Here is a 14,136-nt window from a genome sequence, read left to right as displayed (position 1 = left end):
CTCTCCTAATAGGAAAGGGGGGAGTCCTACTCCTAGTGGGAGTTGGACTCCTCCCCCTTAGGGCGCGCCACCCCCTTGGCCGGCCCCCTCCTCCACTCCTTTATATACGGGGAGGGGCACCCCATAGACACAACAATTGATCTCTTGATCTCTTAGCCATGTGCGGTGCCCCCCTCCACCATAGTCCTCCTCGATAATATTGTAGCGGTGCTTAGGCGAAGCCCTGTGACGGTAGAACATCAATATCGTCACCACGCCATCGTGCTGACGGAACTCTCCTCAACACTCGGCTGGATCGGAGTTCGAGGGACGTCATCGAGCTGAACGTGTGCTAGAACTCGGAGGTGCTGTAGTTTTGGTGCTTGATCGGTTGGGCGGTGAAGACGTACGACTACATCAACCGCGTTGGTCTAACGCTTCTGCTTTCGGTCTACGAGGGTATGTGGACAAACTCTCCCCTCTCGTTGCTATGCATCACCATTATCTTGCGTGTGCGTAGGAAATTTTTTGAACGTAGTAAAAATTTCCTACGTTCCCCAACAGTGGCATCCGAGCCAGGTTTTATGCGTAGATGTTATATGCATGAGTAGAACACAAATGAGTTGTGGGTGATACAAGTCATAGTGCTTACCAGCATGCCATACTTTAGTTCGGCGGTATTGTTGGATGAAGCGGCACGGACCGACATTACGCGTACGCTTACGCGAGACTGGTTCTACCGACGTGCTTTGCACACAGGTGGCTGGCGGGTGTCAGTTTCTCCAACTTTAGTTGAACCGAGTGTGGCTACGCCCGGTCCTTGCGAAGGTTAAAACAACACTAACTTGATGAACTACCGTTGTGGTTTTGATGCGTAGGTAAGAACGGTTCTTGCTCAGCCCGTAGCAGCCACGTAAAATTTGCAACAACAAAGACGTCTAACTTGTTTTTGTAGGGCATGTTGTGATGTGATATGGTCAAGACGTGATGCTATATTTTGTTGTATGAGATGATCATGTTTTGTAACCGAGTTATCGGCAACTGGCAGGAGCCATATGGTTGTCGCTTTATTGTATGAAATGCAAACGCCCTGTAATTGCTTTACTTTATCACTAAGCGGTAGCGATAGTCGTAGAAGCAATAGATGGCGAAACAACAACGATGCTACGATGGAGATCAAGGTGTCGCGCCGGTGACGATGGTGATCACGACGGTGCTTCGGAGATGGAGATCACAAGCACAAGATGATGATGGCCATATCATATCACTTATATTGATTGCATGTGATGTTTATCCTTTATGCATCTTATCTTGCTTTGATTGACAGTAGCATTATAAGATGATCTCTCACTAAATTATCAAGAAGTGTTCTCCCTGAGTATGCACCGTTGCGAAAGTTCTTTGTGCTGAGACACCACATGATGATCGGGTGTGATAGGCTCTACGTTCAAATACAACGAGTGCAAAACAGTTGCACACACGGAATACTCAGGTTAAGCTTGACGAGCCTAGCATATACAGATATGGCATCGGAACACGAAGACCGAAAGGTCGAACGTGAATCATATAGTAGATATGATCAACATAGTGATGTTCACCATTGAAAACTACTCCATCTCACGTGATGATCGGACATGGTTTCGTTGATTTTGATCACGTGATCACTTAGATGATCAGAGAGATGTCTGTCTAAGTGGGAGTTCTTTAGTAATATCATTAATTGAACTTAAATTTATCATGAACTTAGTACCTGATAGTATTTTGCTTGTCTATGTTTGATTGTAGATACATGGCTCGTGTTGTTGTTCTGTTGAATTTTAATGCGTTCCTTGAGAAAGCTAAGTTGAAAGATGATGGTAGCAATTACACGGACTGGGTCCGTAACTAGAGGATTATCCTCATTGCTGCATAGAAGAATTACATCTTGGAAGCTCCGTTGGGTGCCAGGCCTGGTGCAGATGCAACTGATGATGTTAAGAACGTTTGGCAAAGCAAAGCTGATGACTACTCGATAGTTCAGTGTGCCATGCTTTACGGCTTAGAACCGGGACTTCAACGACGTTTTGAACATCATGGAGCATATGAGATGTTCCAGGAGTTGAAGTTAATATTTCAAGCAAATGCCCGGATTGAGAGATATGAAGTCTCCAATAAGTTCTATAGCTGCAAGATGGAGGAGAATAGTTCTGTCAGTGAACATATACTCAAAATGTCTGGGTATAATAATTACTTGATTCAGCTGGGAGTTAATCTTCCTAATGATAGTGTCATTGACAGAATTCTTCAATCACTGCCACCAAGCTACAAGAGCTTCGTGATGAACTATAATATGCAAGGGATGGACAATACTATTCCCGAGCTCTTCGCAATGCTAAAGGCTGTGGAGGTAGAAATCAAGAAGGAGCATCAAGTGTTGATGGTCAATAAGACCACCAGTTTCAAGAAAAAGGGTAAAGGGAAGAAGAAGGGGAACTTCAAGAAGAAGAACAAACAAGTTGCTGCTCAAGAGAAGAAACACAAATCTGGACCTAAGCCTGAGACTGAGTGCTTCTACTGCAAGCAGACTAGTCACTGGAAGCGGAATTGCCCCAAGTATTTGGCGGATAAGAAGGATGGCAAGGTGAACAAAGGAATAGTGATATACATGTTATTGATGTGTACCTTACTAATGCTTGTAGTAGAACCTGGGTATTTGATACTGGTTCTGTTGCTACTACTTGCAACTCAAAACAGGGACTACGGATTAAGCGAAGATTGGCTAAGGACGAGGTGACGATGCGCGTGGGAAATGGTTCCAAAGTCGAAGTGATCGCAGTCAACACACTACCTCTACATCTACCTTCGGGGTTAGTTTTAGACCTGAATAATTGTTATTTGGTGCCAGCGTTGAGCATGAACATTATATCTGGATCTTGTTTGATGCGAGATGGTTATTCATTTAAATCAGAGAATAATGGTTGTTCTATTTATATGAGTAATATCTTTTATGGTCATACACCCTTGAAGTGTGGTCTATTTTTATTAAATCTCGATAGTAGTGATACACATATTCATAATGTTGAAGCCAAAAGATGCAGAGTTGATAATGATAGTGCAACTTTTTTGTGGCACTGCCGTTTGGGTCATATTGGTGTGAAGCGCATGAAGAAACTCCATACTGATGGACTTCCGGAATCACTTGATTATGAATCACTTGGTACTTGCGAACCGTGCCTCATAGGCAAGATGACTAAAACGCCGTTCTCCAGAACTATGGAGCGAGCAACTGATTTGTTGGAAATCATACATACTGATGTGTGTGGTCCAATGAATATTGAGGCTCCCGGCAGGTATCGTTATTTTCTCACCTTCATAGATGATTTGAGCAGATATGGGTATATCTACTTAATGAAACACAAGTCTGAAACATTTGAAAAGTTCAAAGAATTTCAGAGTGAAGTGGAAAATCATCGTAACAAGAAAATGAAGTTTCTACGATCTGATCGTGGAGGAGAATATTTGAGTTACGAGTTTGGTTTACATTTGAAACAATGTGGAATAGTTTCGCAACTCACGCCACCCGAAACACCACAGCATAATGGTGTGTCCGAACGTTGTAATCGTACTTTACTAGATATGGTGCGATCTATGATGTCTCTTACTGAGCTACCGCTATCGTTTTGGGGTTATGCTTTAGAGACGGTCGCATTCACGTTAAATAGGGCACCATCAAAATTCGTTGAGACGATGCCTTATGAACTGTGGTTTGGCGCATTTTATGATTATGAAATATGGCAAATGGATGTCAAAACTGCATTCCTGAATTGATTTCTAGAAGAAGAGTTGTATATGATGCAACTAGAAGGTTTTGTCGATCCAAAAGGTGCTAAAAAAGTGTACAAGCTCCAACAATCCATTTATGGACTGGTGCAAGCCTCTCAGAGTTGGAATAAACGCTTTGATAGTGTGATCAAAGCATATGGTTTTATACAGACTTTTGGAGAAGCCTGTATTTACAAGAAAGTGAGTGGGAGCTCTGTAGCATTTCTGATAGTATTATATGTAGATGATGTATTGTTAATTGGAAATGATATAGAATTTCTAGATAGCATAAAGGGGTACTTGAATAAAAGTTTTTCGATGAAAGACCTCGGTGAAGCTGCTTACATATTGGGCATCAAGATCTATAGAGATAGATCAAGACGCTTAATTGGACTTTCACAAAGCACATACCTTGATAAAGTTTTGAAAAAGTTTAAAATGGATCAGGCAAAGAAAGGGTTCTTGCCTGTATTACAAGGTGTGAAGTTGAGTCAGACTCAATGCCCGACCACAGCAGAAGATAGAGAGAAAATGAAAGATGTTCCCTATGCTTCAGCCATAGGCTCTATCATGTATGCAATGCTGTGTACCAGACCTGATGTATGCTTAGCAATAAGTTTAGCAGGGAGGTACCAAAGTAATCCAGGAGTGGATCACTGGACAGCGGTCAAGAATATCCTGAAATACCTGAAAAGGACTAAGGATATGTTTCTCGTTAATGGAGGTGACAAAGAGCTAGTCGTAAATGGTTATGTCGATGCAAGCTTTGACACTGATCTGGACGATTCTAAATCACAAACCGGATACGTGTTTATATTGAACGGTGGAACTGTCAGTTGGTGCAGTTCTAAACAAAGCGTCGTGGCGGGATCTACATGCGAAGCGGAGTACATAGCTGCTTCGAAAGCAACAAATGAAGGAGTCTGGATGAAGGAGTTCATTTCTGATCTAGGTGTCATACCTAGTGCATCAGGACCAATGAAGATCTTCTGTGACAATACTGGTGCAATTGCCTTGGCAAGGAATCCAGATTTCACAAGAGAACCAAGCACATCAAGAGACGCTTCAATTCCATCCGGGACCAAGTCCAGGTGGGAGACATAGAGATTTTCAAGATACATACGGATCTGAATGTTGCAGACCCGTTGACTAAGCCTCTTCCACGAGCAAAACACGATCAACACCAAGGCTCCATGGGTGTTAGAATCATTTTTGTGTAATCTAGATTATTGACTCTAGTGCAAGTGGCAGACAGAAGTAAATATGCCCTAGAGATCATAATAAAATTATTATTTATTTCCTTATATCATGATAAATGTTTATTATTCATGCTAGAATTGTATTAATCGGAAACATGATACATGTGTGAATACATAGACAAACTTAATGTCACTAGTATGCCTCTACTTGACTAGCTCATTAATCAAAAATGGTTATGTTTCCTAACCATAGACATGAGTTGTCATTTGATTAACGGGATCACATCATTAGGAGAATGATGTGATTGACTTGACCCATTTCGTTAGCTTAGCACTTGATCGTTTAGTATATTGCTATTGCTTTCTTCATGACTTATACATGTTCCTACAACTATGAGATTATGCAACTCCCGTTTACCGGAGGAACACTTTGTGTGCTACCAAACGTCACAACGTAACTGGGTGATTATAAAGGAGCTGTACAGGTGTCTCCAAAGGTACATGTTGAGTTGGTGTATTTCGAGATTAGGTTTTGTCACTCTGATTGTCGGAGAGGTATCTCTCGACCCTCTCGGTAATGCACATCACTATAAGCCTTGCAAGAAATGTAACTAACGAGTTAGTTACGGAATGATGCATTACATAACGAGTAAAGAGACTTGCCAGTAATGAGATTGAACTAGGTATTGAGATACCGACAATCGAATCTCGGGCAAGTAACATACCGATGACAAAGGGAACAATGTATGTTGTTATGCGGTTTGACCGATAAAGATCTTCGTAGAATATGTAGGAGCCAATAGGAGCATCCAGGTTCCGCTATTGGTTATTGACCGAAAACGTGTTTCGGTCATGTCTACATAGTTCTCGAACCCGTGGGGTCCGCACGCTTAAGGTTTCGTTGATAGTTTTATTATGAGTTTATGAGTTTTGATGTATCGAAGGTTGTTCGGAGTCCCGGATGTGATCACGAACATGACGAGGAGTCTCGAAATGGTCGAGACATAAAGATCGATATATTGGACGACTATATTTGGACACCGGTAAGTTTCCGGATGAGATTGGGACAATACCGGAGCTCCGGGAGGTTATCGGAACCCCCCGGGAGGTATATGGGCCTTATTGGGCCTTAGTGGAATGGAGGGGAAAGGAGCAAGGGAGCGCCCCCCCCCCAAGCCCAATCCGAATTGGGAAGGGGGGCGCCCCTTTCCTTCCTCCCTCCTTCCTCTTCTTTCCCTCTCCCTCTCCTAATAGGAAAGGGGGAGTCCTACTCCCGGTGGGAGTTGGACTCCCCCCCTTAGGGCGCACCACCCCCTTGGCCGCCTCCCTCCTCCACTCCTTTATATACGGGGAGGGGGCGCCCCATAGACACAACAATTGATCTCTTGATCTCTTAGCCGTGTGCGGTGCCCCCCTCCACCATAGTCCTCCTCGATAATATTGTAGCGGTGCTTAGGCGAAGCCCTGCGACGGTAGAACATCAAGATCATCACCACGCCGTCGTGCTGACGGAACTCTCCCTTGACACCCGGCTAGATCGGAGTTCGAGGGACGTCATCGAGCTGAACGTGTGCTAGAACTCGGAGGTGTCATAGTTTCGGTGCTTGATCGGTCGGGCCGTGAAGACGTACGACTGCATCAACCACATTGTTCTAACGCTTCCGCTTTCGGTCTACGAGGGTACATGGACAAACTCTGCCCTCTCGTTGCTATGCATCACCATGATCTTGCGTGTGCGTAGGAATTTTTTTGAAATTACTACGTTCCCCAACAGTGGCATCCGAGCCAGGTTTTATACGTAGATGTTATATGCACGAGTAGAACACAAGTGAGTTGTGGGCGATACAAGTCATACTGCTTGCCAGCATGTCATACTTTGGTTCGGCGGTATTGCTGGATGAAGCTGCCCGGACCGACATTACACGTACGCTTACACGAGACTGGTTCTACTGACGTGCTTTGCACACGGGTGGCTGGCGGGTGTCAGTTTCTCCAACTTTAGTTGAACCGAGTGTGGCTACGCCCGGTCCTTGCGAAGGTTAAAACAACACTAACTTGACGAACTATCGTTGTGGTTTTGATGTGTAGGTAAGAACGGTTCTTGCTCAGCCCATAACAGCCACGTAAAATTTGCAACAACAAACTAGAGGATGTCTAACTTGTTTTTGGAGGGCATGTTGTGATGTGATATGGTCAAGACGTGATGCTATATTTTATTGTATGACATGATCATGTTTTGTAACCGAGTTATCGGCAACTGGCAGGAGCCATATGGTTGTCGCTTTATTGTATGAAATGCAAACGCCATGTAATTGCTTTACTTTATCACTAAGCGGTAGCGATAGTCGTAGAAGCAATAGATGGTGAAACGACAACAATGCTACGATGGAGATCAAGGTGTTGCGCCGGTGACAATGGTGATCACGACGGTGCTTCAGAGATGGAGATCACAAGCACAAGATGATGATGGCCATATCATATCACTTATATTGATTGCATGTGATGTTTATCCTTTATGCATCTTATCTTGCTTTGATTGACGGTAGCATTATAAGATGATCTCTCACTAAATTATCAAGAAGTGTTCTCCCTGAGTATGCACCATTGCGAAAGTTCTTCGTGCTGAGACACCACGTGATGATCGGGTGTGATAGGCTCTACGTTCAAATACAACGGGTGCAAAACAGTTGCACACGCGGAATACTCAGGTTAAACTTGATGAGCCTAGCATATACAGATATGCCCTCGGAACACAGAGACCGAAAGGTTGAACGTGAATCATATAGTAGATATGATCAACATAGTGATGTTCACCATTGAAAACTACTCCATCTCACGTGATGATCGGACATGGTTTAGTTGATTTGGATCACATGATCACTTAGATGACTAGAGAGATGTCTGTCTAAGTGGGAGTTCTTTAGTAATATGATTAATTGAACTTAAATTTATCATGAACTTAGTACCTGATAGTATTTTGCTTGTCTATGTTTGATTGTAGATAGATGGCTCATGTTGTTGTTCCGTTGAATTTTAATGCGTTCCTTGAGAAAGCTAAGTTGAAAGATGATGGTAGCAATTACACGAACTGGGTCTGTAACTTGAGGATTATCCTCATTGCTGCACAGAAGAATTACGTCCTGGAAGCTCTGTTGGGTGTCAGGCCTGCTGCAGATGCAACTGACGACGTTAAGAATGTCTGGCAGAGCAAAGCTGATGACTACTCGATAGTTCAGCGTGCCATGCTTTACGGCTTAGAACCGGGACTTCAACGACGTTTTGAACGTCATGGAGCATATGAGATGTTCCAGGAGTTGAAGTTAATATTTCAAGCAAATGCCCAGATTGAGAGATATGAAGTCTCCAATAAGTTTTATAGCTGCAAGATGGAGGAGAATAGTTCTGTCAGTGAACATATACTCAAAATGTCTAGGTATAATAATCACTTGATTCAACTGGGAGTTAATCTTCCTGATGATAGTGTCATTGACAGAATTCTTCAATCACTGCCACCAAGCTACAAGAGCTTCATGATGAACTATAATATGCAAGGGATGGACAAGACTATTCCCGAGCTCTTCGCAATGCTAAAGGCTGCGGAGGTAGAAATCAAGAAGGAGCATCAAGTGTTGATGGTCAATAAGACCACCAGTTTCAAGAAAAAGGGTAAAGGGAAGAAGAAGGGGAACTTCAAAAAGAACAACAAACAAGTTGTTGCTCAAGAGAAGAAACCCAAATCTGGACCTAAGCCTAAGACTGAGTGCTTCTACTGCAAGCATACTGGTCACTGGAAGCGGAATTGCCCCAAGTATTTGGCGGATAAGAAGGATGGCAAGGTGAACAAAGGTATATGTGATATACATGTTATTGATTTGTACCTTACTAATGCTCGTAGTAGAACCTGGGTATTTGATACCGGTTCTGTTGCTAATACTTGCAACTCGAAACAGGGACTATGGATTAAGCGAAGATTGGCTAAGGACGAGGTGACGATGCGCGTGGGAAATGGTTCCAAAGTCGATGTGCTCGCAGTCAGCACACTACCTCTACATCTACCTTCGGGATTAGTTTTAGACCTGAATAATTGTTATTTGGTGCCAGCGTTGAGCATGAACATTATATCTGGATCTTGTTTGATGCGAGACGGTTATTCATTTAAATCAGAGAATAATGGTTGTTCTATTTATATGAGCAATATCTTTTATGGTCATACACCCTTGAAGAGAGGTCTATTTTTATTAAATCTCGATAGTAGTGATACACATATTCATAATGTTGAAGCCAAAAGATGCAGAGTTGATAATGATAGTGCAACTTTTTTGTGGCACTGCCGTTTGGGTCGTATTAGTGTAAAGCGCATGAAGAAACTCCATATTGATGGACTTCTGGAATCACTTGATTATGAATCACTTGGTACTTGCGAACCGTGCCTCATGGGCAAGATGACTAAAACGCCGTTCTCCGGAACTATGGAGCGAGCAACTGATTTGTTGGAAATCATACATACTGATGTGTGTGGTCCAATGAATATTGAGGCTCACGGCGGGTATCGTTATTTTCTCACCTTCATAGATGATTTGAGGAGATATGGGTATATCTACTTAATGAAACACAAGTCTGAAACATTTGAAAAGTTCAAAGAATTTCAGAGTGAAGTGGAAAATCATCGTAACAAGAAAATAAAGTTTCTACGATCTAATCGTGGAGGAGAATATTTGAGTTACGAGTTTGGTTTACATTTGAAACAATGTGGAATAGTTTCGCAACCCACGCCACCCGGAACACCACAGTGTAATGGTGTGTACGAACGTCGTAATCGTACTTTACTAGATATGGTGCGATCTATGATGTCTCTTACTGATTTACCACTATCGTTTTGGGGTTATGCTTTAGAGACGGTCGCATTCACGTTAAATAGGGCACCATCAAAATCCGTTGAGACGACGCCTTACGAACTGTGGTTTGGCAAGAAACCAAAGTTGTCGTTTCTTAAAGTTTGGGGTTGTGATGCTTATGTGAAGAAACTTCAACCAGATAAGCTCGAACCCAAATCGGAGAAATGTGTCTTCATAGGATACCCAAAAGAGAGTATTGGGTACACCTTCTATCACAAAACTGAAGGCAAGACTTTTGTTGCTAAATTCAGATCCTTTCTAGAAAAGGAGTTTCTCTCGAAAGAAGTGAGTGGGAGGAAAGTAGAACTTGATGAGGTAATTGTACCTGCTCCCTTATTGGAAAGTAGTTCATCAGAAGAACCGGTTCCTGTGACAACTACGCCAATTAGTGAGGAAGCTAATGATATTGATCATGAAACTTCAGATCAAGTTACTACCGAACCTCGTAGGTCAACCAGAGTAAGATCCGCACTATAGTGGTACGGTAATCCTATTCTGGAAGTCATGTTACTTGACCATGGCGAACCTACGAACTATGAGGAAGCGATGATGCGCCCAGATTCCGCAAAATGGCTTGAGGCCATGAAATCTGAGATGGGATCCATGTATGAGAACAAAGTACGGTCTTTGGTTGACTTGTTCGATGATCAGCAAGCCATCGAGAATAAATGGATCTTCAAGAAGAAGACTAATGCTGATGGTAATATAACTGTCTACAAAGCTCGACTTGTTGTGAAAGGTTTTCGACAAGTTCAAGGAGTTGACTACGATGAGACTTTCTCACCCATAGCGATGCTTAAGTCTGTCCGAATCATGTTAGCAATTGCCGCATTTTATGATTATGAAATATGGCAAATGGATATCAAAACTGCATTCCTGAATGGATTTCTAGAAGAAGAGTTGTATATGATGCAACCACAAGGTTTTGTCTATCCAAAAGGTGCTAACAAAGTGTGCAAGCTCCAGCGATCCATTTATGAACTGGTGCAAGCCTCTCAGAGTTGGAATAAACACTTTGATAGTGTGATCAAAGCATATGGTTTTATACAGACTTTTGGAGAAGCCTGTATTTACAAGAAAGTGGGTGGGAGCTCTGTAGCATTTCTGATATTATATGTAGATGACATATTGTTCATTCGAAATGATATAGAGTTTCTAGATAGCATAAAGGGATACTTGAATAAAAGTTTTTCGATGAAAGACCTCGGTGAAGCTGCTTACATATTGGGCATCAAGATCTACAGAGATAGATCAAGACGCTTAATTGGACTTTCACAAAGCACATACCTTGATAAAGTTTTGAAAAAGTTCAAAATGGATCAGGCAAAGAAAGGGTTCTTCCCTGTATTACAAGGTGTGAAGTTGAGTTAGGCTCAATGCCCGACCACAGCAGAAGATAGAGAGAAAATGAAAGATGTTCCCTATGCTTCAGCCATAGGCTCTATCATGTATGCAATGCTGTGTACCAGACCTGATGTATGCTTAGCCATAAGTTTAGCAGGGAGGTACCAAAGTAATCCAAGAGTGGATCACTGGACGGCGGTCAAGAATATCCTGAAATACCTGAAAAGGACTAAGGATATGTTTCTCGTTTATGGAGGTGACAAAGAGCTAGTCGTAAATGGTTACGTCGATGCAAGATTCTAAATCGCAAATCGGATACATGTTTATATTGAACGGTGGAGCTGTCAGTTGGTGAAGTTCTAAACAAAGCATCATGGCGGGATCTACATGTGAAGCGGAGTACATAGCTGCTTCGGAAGCAACAAATAAAGGAGTCTGGATGAAGGAGTTCATTTCCGATCTACGTGTCATACCTAGTGCATCGGGACCAATGAAGATCTTCTGTGACAATACTGGTGCAATTGCCTTGGCAAAGGAATCCAGATTTCACAAGAGGACCAAGCACATCAAGAGACACTTCAATTCCATCCGGGACCAAGTCCAGGTGGGAGACATAGAGATTTGCAAGATACATACGGATCTGAATGTTGCAGACCTATTGACTAAGCCTCTTCCATGAGCAAAACATGATCAACACCAAGGCTCCATGAGTGTTAGAATCATTACTGTGTAATCTAGATTATGGACTAGTGCAAGTGGTAGACGGAAGGAAATATGCCCTAGAGGCAATAATAAAGTTATTATTTAATTCCTTATATCATGATAACTATTTATTATTCATGCTAGAATTGTATTAACCGGAAACATGATACATGTGTGAATACATAGACAAACTTAATGTCACTAGTATGCCTCTACTTGACTAGCTCATTAATCAAAGATGGTTATGTTTCCTAACCATAGACATGAGTTGTCATTTGATTAACAGGATCACATCATTAGGAGAATGATGTGATTGACTTGACCCATTCTGTTAGCTTAGCACTTGATCGTTTAGTATATTGCTATTGCTTTCTTCATGACTTATACATGTTCCTACAACTATGAGATTATGCAACTCCCGTTTACCGGAGGAACACTTTGTGTGCTACCAAACGTCACAATGTAACGGGTGATTATAAAGGAGCTCTACAGGTGTCTCCAAAGGTACATGTTGAGTTGGCGTATTTCGAGATTAGGTTTTGTCACTCCGATTGTCGGAGAGGTATCTCTGGGCCCTCTCGGTAATGCACATCACTATAAGCCTTGCAAGCAATGTAACTAATGAGTTAGTTACGGAATGATGCATTACATAACGAGTAAAGAGACTTGCCGATAACGAGATTGAACTAGGTATTGAGATACCAACGATCGAATCTCGGGCAAGTAACGTACCGATGGCAAAGGGAACAACATATGTTGTTATGCGGTTTGACCGATAAAGATCTTCGTAGAATATGTAGGAGCCAATATGAGCATCCAGGTTCCGCTATTGGTTATTGACTGGAAACGTGTTTCGGTCATGTCTACGTAGTTCTCGAACTCGTAGGGTCCGCACGCTTAAGGTTTCGTTGATAGTTTTATTATGAGTTTATGAGTTTTGATGTACTGAAGGTTGTTCAGAGTCCCGGATGTGATCACGGACGTGACGAGGAGTCTCGAAATGGTCGATACATAAAGATCGATATATTGGACGACTATATTGGACACCGGAAAGGTTCCGGATGAGATTGGGACAATATCGGAGCTCCGGGAGGGTATCGGAACCCCTCTCGGGAGGTATATGGGCCTTATTGGGCCTTAGTGGAAAGGAGGGGAAGGAGAAAGGGAGGGGGCGCGCCCCCCAAGCCCAATCCGAATTGGGAAGGGGGCCGCCCCCTCCCTTTCCTTCCTCCCTCCTTCCTCTTCCTTCCCTCTCCCTCTCCTAATAGGAAAGGGGGGAGTCCTACTCCCGCTGGGAGTTGGACTCCCCCCCTTAGGGCGCGCCACCCCCTTGGCTGGCCCCCTCCTCCACTCCTTCATATACAGGGAGGGGGGCACCCCATAGACACAACAATTGATCTCTTGATCTCTTAGCCGTGTGCGGTGCCCCCCTCCACCATAGTCCTCCTCGATAATATTGTAGCGGTGCTTAGGCGAAGCCCTGCGACGGTAGAACATCAAGATCGTCACCACGCCGTCGTGCTGACGGAACTCTCCCTCGACACTCGTCTGGATCGGAGTTCGAGGGACATCATCGAGCTGAACGTGTGCTAGAACTCGGAGGTGCCGTAGTTTCGGTGCTTGATTGGTCGGACCGTGAAGACGTACGACTACATCAACCGCGTTGTTCTAACACTTCCGCTTTTGGTCTATGAGGGTGCGTGGACAAACTCTCCCCTCTCGTTTCTATGCATCACCATGATCTTGCGTGTGCGTTGGAATTTTTTGAAATTACTACGTTCCCCAACATGTCAGATGAGAGGGGGATATCTGTTGGGAAACATAGTAATTTAAAAAAAATCCTACACACACGCAAGATCATGGTGATGCATAGCAACAACAGGGTAGAGTGTTGTCCACGTACCCTCGTAGACCGAAAGTGGAAGCGTCAGCACAACACGGTTGATGTAGTCGTACGTATTCACGATCCGACCGATCCAAGTACCGAACGTACGACACCTCCGAGTTCAGCACACGTTCATATTGATGATGTCCCACAAACTCCGATCTAGCAGAGCTTTGCGGGAGAGTTCCATTAGCACGACGGCACGATGATGGTGTTGATGATGCTACTGACGCAGGGCTTCGCCTAAGCACCGCTATGATATTACCGAGGTGGAATATGGTGGAGGGGGCACCGCACACGGCTGAGAGAGATCAACAGATCAACTTGTGTT

The sequence above is a fragment of the Triticum dicoccoides genome, chromosome 3B (genome assembly GCF_002162155.2).
Source record: "Triticum dicoccoides isolate Atlit2015 ecotype Zavitan chromosome 3B, WEW_v2.0, whole genome shotgun sequence".
Lineage (NCBI taxonomy): Eukaryota > Viridiplantae > Streptophyta > Magnoliopsida > Poales > Poaceae > Triticum > Triticum dicoccoides.
Note: the sequence above shows the minus strand (reverse complement) of the source record.